At 44.1% G+C, this 6053-nt stretch overlaps 1 pseudogene; it reads right to left on the bottom strand.

Moving 5' to 3' along the window:
* Positions 1–635: 635 nt before the first annotated feature.
* LOC101574138 lies at positions 636–5662 on the bottom strand (annotated as a pseudogene).
* Between the last annotated feature and the right edge of the window lie 391 nt (positions 5663–6053).

The raw sequence follows: 6053 nt of genomic DNA, 5'->3' as shown, positions 1-6053 counted from the left end.
CAAAGCTGGTAAAGTTACTGTGAGACAAATGCTGATGAAAGGGGGTGAATATGCCCTTTCTGGAAACCACTTGGCAACCCTCACATCAAGACACTTATATCCTACAATGCCACATCCGGGTCTCTACCCAAAGGAAGCTATGTGAAGTAAAAAACAGACCTTACATTGAAGGGAAAGGAGCAGAATACGAAAAAAAAAAAAACAAAGGAAAAAGCAAGATATATCATGCACAGATACAAATTCTCCATGATAAATATTATCAGTGTGTTTCTAAAATATACCAAGAAAAATAGAAAAATAAAGAAAAAGGACTTTTGTGCCAAGATATTATCTGCGACATTATTGACAATTGTGAAAAAAAATAGACAACCTACTTACCAATACCAGGAAACTGGCTGAGTAAATTGCAACATATCCAGTCAACTATTATGTCCTTAAAGTGATATAGTCTAAGGTAGGGCACTAACATGGAAAACCACTCATGGGATAATTTGCCTTTAAAAATGAGAGAAATTATGTGTGTGATGTGGTCGCAGGTCTAGGAAAGAATTGCACTGAGTCATTGCACCAAAGTTTTGTTTGTTTGCTTGTTTGTTTGTTTTTAACACACAATACAAACGCTTTCTTTCCAGAGTCACAGTTCATCCCGTGGCCCAGGCGGTCAATGTCCAGGACCCAGCTGCTGAGTTCAGCGCAACCTCCGGGCTTCCCGCTCTGATTCTAACAGGGTGAGCATGTTACCCTCACGCACGAGCTCATTCATGTCATGGATGATGGAGCGGCTCATGTCATCCATGAATTCCACGTGCACCTGCGTGTACTGTCCCTGCGAGCTGGTCCTGCCCAGAACTTTGGTGACCCTAGGCAGCTTGATGGGCTGCACGTAACTCATGTCCATGATGCCGACTTACAGCTATGGGGTGGAGAGAGAAAAAGCACTTTTTTTTTTTTTTTTTTTTTTTTTTTTTTTTTTTTTTTTTTGGTGGAACCAGGGATTGAACTCAGACCCTTGTGCTTGCCAGGCAAGTGCTTATTCTACTGAGCTACCTCCCTGGCCTGCACCAAAGTATTAACAAAGCTTTTCTCTGGGTGGTGGGTTATGTAAGATATTTCCTACTTCCTTCTCTTCTTTCTCTTCCTCTTCTTTTTTCTCCTCCTCCTTCTTCTTGTCCTCCTCCTCTTCTTCCTTTTAAAATGTTTTTGATTCTTCTGATGTAAACATATATTTCTTTCTTTCTTTCTTTCTTTCTTTCTTTCTTTCTTTCTTTCTTTGCCCTTTAGAGACAAGGTCTCACTATGTAGCTCAGATGGGCCTTGAACTTACTTTGTAGCTCAAGCTGGTCTTGAACTCACAACGATCCTCCTGCCTCAGCCTCCTGAGTTCTGGGGTTACAGGCATGCACCACCATACCAGCTTAAACATGTATTTCTACCACAGAAAATATAAAAACTGTAAATGTTTAGTAATGTTCCCCCTCTCTAAATCTGTTCTGCCTTACCTGGTGAAAATTGTCCTCATGCCCTTGGAGTTCTGGAGACATCACTCCACACTGTAGCCCTGAGGGCCTTACCATCTTATAGCCATTACTGAAAACAATCCTCAGGGTCTCACTGTGTCATCCAGTCTGGCTTAAAACATTACGTAGCCCAGGCTGGCCTGAAACTCACAGAAGTCCTCCTGCTTCAGCCTCCTAGAATGCAGGGATTACAGGTATATAGCCCACTCCCAGATTATTTACTTAATTATCTATATTTTTTTTTTCAGTACTGAGGATTGAACTCAGGACCGAGGATTGAACTCAGGACCTTGTGCTTGCCAGGCAAGTGCTTATTCTACTGAGCTATTTCCCCAGCCCCTACAATATTTTTTGAGTCTGTGTTTGTTTTCTTTGTTCTTTGAAACAGGGTCTCACATCAGAGTTCAAGGTGAATGTGAACTCACAGTGCTCCTACACTGAATTGTTTAGAGTTCTAAGATTACAGGTGTGTGCTGCCAGGCCTGCCCGCCCCCCAACTTTATGATTATATTTTTTTCCAGACAGTGCAATTATGGCTTGAGAGATGAAGGCAAATGGATTTTGTCACTCTGAATATTATTATTGTCGTTGTTGTTGTTGTTGTTGTTGTTGTTGTTATTGAGTTTTATTCTCCCCACACCTGTTCTAGTGCTTTCGGTGCCTCAGTAGGTGTTGTTCCCTCTGCTCCCCACCTCCTTGGCCCGGTCAGCACCTGTTCATCCTCTAAGACCACTGCTGTATCTTACCCATATATGGGATCAGTGACTGCTTTGTATGTACTTCCACAATACTGAGCTCAGACATTTAACCCAGGTTTTACACTTCATGCGATTATAAGTCTATGTTCCCAGGTTTGTCTCCTCCCAAGCCTTACCCAGATGCTGCCTCTGGTCTTGGGAGCAGAGACAAAGTTCTTCATCTCTGCGTCCCATATCTTGGCTCAGCATGCAATAAGACAAAATATTAAGCAGGTTTAACCACACAACGGGTCTGATCAGTGGCCTCCCACGAGGTCTCGAACTTGTGATCTTCCTGTATCAGCCTCCTAAGTATCTGGGATTACAAGCATGTGTCACCATGCCTGGTCACTTATTTGCTTTCTTTCAATGTTCTTCATTCCTCTTGCTCCTCTGTGCTAGCATAGGGGTCATTTTTCTTTGGTATAAAAAATAAATTCCTTTTCTTTTTTCTTGCCGTGTAGGTCTTCTGTCAACACATTCATTTGGCTTCTGTCTGAGAATTTCACCACCACTGTGAAGGATATTTTTGCTGGGTATGAAGTTTTATTGATTTATTTCCTGTGGTACTGGGGCTTGAACTCAGGACCCTGCCCTTGCCAGGCAGATGCTTATTCTACTGAGCTATCTCCCTGTCCTTATGGTATGAAGTTTTAGACTGCCAGAGTATTGTCCCCTTTCCCCTCTTCTGAACATATTCCTTCCTCTTCTGGTTCCTGTTGTTTCTCATGCATGTCCATCTGTCACAGATTGTAGTCCTTCAGGTCCTGCCTGTGTCAACATTCTGCCAGGGCTTTCAAAGACATTTGGTCCAGTTTTTATAATTTTAGGATAAGAGGACTAGTCTTTTATAAGCTTTCATAGGGCCAAAACAAAAAGAAAAAAGAATAACATAATTTAACTTTAACTGGAATGTGTATGTATTCCTTGACTTGAGATAAGTTTACATTACAATAAATCCAACATAAGTAGCAAACATGACATCAAAAATGCAGCCAGGCATGGTGGTGCACCTGGAATCCCAGCACTCAGAAGGCTAAGGAAGGAGGGTCACTGTGAGTTCAAGGGCAGACTAAACCACATAGCAAGACTCTGTTTCAAAAAACAAAACAAAAGGGCCAGTGAGCTAGCTCAGTGGATTAAGTGCCTGCTTAGGCAAGCACAGGGACCAGGTTCGATCCCCTGGACCTCATGCCACTCCAACCCTGCCCTCACACAGGGCCTTGCCCTCAAATGGGCTGAGCTGGTGATGGAGTCCTGGTGTGGTGGTGCACACCTGTAATCTCAGCACTAGGGAGGCTGAAAACAGGAGGATCACTATAAGCCTAAGCTGCATAGTGAGACCCTGTACCAAATACATAAAAATAAATTTTTTTTTAAAAACCAAGAATGGGGTTTTTAAAAAAAAATTACATATCAGAAAGCTGTTTTCTTTCTTCCTTTCTTTCTTTTTTTTACAATGCTGAGAATGGAACCCAGGGCCTCCCATGTACCTGGCAAGTCCTCTACCATTGAGCTACATTCCTATCCTTTTAAAAATTGTTTTCTTCAGGCTGGTGAGATGGCTCAGTGGTCTAAAGCACCTACTTAGAACAAGCTTAGCAAAGCACAGGGATCAAGGTTCAATCCCCCAGCACCACATGCCAGCCAGCCCCGCCCCCTGGTGGGCTGAGCTGGCCACACACACACACACACACAAATAAATAAATAAATTTTTAAAAAAATAAATAAAAATTGTTTTCTTTATATTTTTAGTGAATCTTACTAAATAGCCTAGGCTGGCCTTGAACTTGCAATCCTCCAGCCTCAGCCTCTTGCATATCTGGCATGTTTGGCATGCACCACTGCCCTCAGCCAGGAGGCTGTTAGAAAGCACGGCATCTCTGTTCACAGATAGCCATGGCCACAGCACCCATCTAGTGCTGCCTACTCTGTGATGGGAAGTGGAAAATGACCAGAGAGGCCAAAGGTGAGCCGGGGACCAGAGCCAGAGGAAAGAGGAGGGTTTTGATAGGTTCTGACCCTAGTATGAGTTGCTAAAATCATCATGGTGGTCATCAAATATGGCTAAAGCCCTTAAAACAAAGCCCATCTTCCCCAAGACCACCTCCTCCTTCTCCAACTTAGCCCAGGACATAATTTACTTCCACCCTTCCCACTGTCTCAGGGAAGACCCCAATCAGCTCCCTCAGGTATATCTAAAAATCCCCCCTCCAAACTCCACCCCAGGCTAAATGTCATAAAAGTCTCAGCATCTCTTTCTTCCATGAGAGAAAATTCCTCATCCTTCCCCAAATTCTCTCCATGTCCTTAAAGAAAATAAAGCCCCTTGCCCTCCTTCCTTCTACCTGTTTCTCTGCTGCACCAAGTACTTAGAAAGACCTATTAGGTTTGGTGTGGGGAAAGCATGTACTCCAGGCAGGAGGGGTGCAAGCACCCAGGACCTTCTCCAGGGACTGAAGAGCTACGGTGCTGGGAGTAACCCTCACCTTGCTCAGTGACGCTGGGTGATGCTCATATACCCTATGCCCTACCCCTTCTTTTTTGTTTTATTTTTTTTGGCGGAACTAGGGATTGAACTCAGGCCCTTGTGCTTGCCAAGGAAGCACTTATTCTACTGAGCCATCTCCCTGGCCCACCCCCTTTATTTCTAATTTAAAAGTTATTTCAGCTGGGCATGGTGGCACACGCCTATAATTCCAGCACTTGGGAGGCTGAGGCAGGTGGATCCTTGGGAGTTCCAGACCAGCCGGGCTACAAAGTGAGCTCAAGGCCAGCGTGAGCTGCGTAGTGAGACCCTGTCTCAAAAAGGTTATTTAATGATGGTGTCAGAAATTTTTTTTTTTTATTTTTATTTTTTTGCTCTGAATGCCTTCAGGGCAGGTTTGGCTGGCTTGAGTTGTGGGGATCGAACCACAGCAACCTGAGCCTGACTGCTTTGTTGAAACAGCCACTTAAAGAACTGAGCTAAGGGGCAAGCCCCCAGTCTCAGAAATTTTAGAAAAATGTGATGGATAGGAAAAATGAAAAAAATATACGCTGCAAACAGAAACCAAAGTGAGCAGTACTATACATATATCAGATAAAGTGGAATTTAAGTGAAAAACTGCAAAAATAGACAAGTAAAGGTTAATGTCTAATCATAAAGGAATCAATCCAACAAGCGGGAACAGCAGTTGTGAATATACCTGCACCCGACACCCAGACACCCAATTATATGCAGCAGCAACATTATCAGGTCTGACCTGAGAGGCAGAAGGGCTCTAATATGATCCCAGCCTCAGGTTTCTACACCCAGTTTCACCAATGGACAGTGCATATCCAGAGAAAAAACTACTCACCAGGAAGCAGGAGTTCATCTGTGCTGTCTACCAAACGGGCCCAGCGTGCATTCAGAGTACATTCCCTCCAGCAGAACACACTCTCCTCAGGACCTGGACCTTTGCAATCGAACACAAACAAATTGAAATCCCAGAACATGCCTTCTCCAACCACCGCAGAGTAAAACAGAAATCCATAATAAGAAGAGCATTAGGAATCGCACAAAGACATGGGAATTAAGCCACGTTCTCTGCAGGCATGCTGGGCATGCTGTCATCCCAGTTGCTCAGGAGGCTGAATCAGAAGGATCACAAGCCTGAGGCCAGCTTGGCAAGATTTTGTCTCAGGATGAAATGCTAAGGCACCCACTCCTGCTCCCCAGTTGGATGGACCCAGGCGGGAGGCAGGAAGCTCTGGGAGACTCAGAAGGCAGATGCATTGGAGTGTCATGAAGACCAAGAGAGATGCCGCCGCACTC

The sequence above is a fragment of the Octodon degus genome, unplaced genomic scaffold (genome assembly GCF_000260255.1).
Source record: "Octodon degus isolate 3935 unplaced genomic scaffold, OctDeg1.0 scaffold00072, whole genome shotgun sequence".
Taxonomy (NCBI): domain Eukaryota; kingdom Metazoa; phylum Chordata; class Mammalia; order Rodentia; family Octodontidae; genus Octodon; species Octodon degus.
Note: the sequence above shows the minus strand (reverse complement) of the source record. Positions and strands in the feature narration are given on the sequence as shown.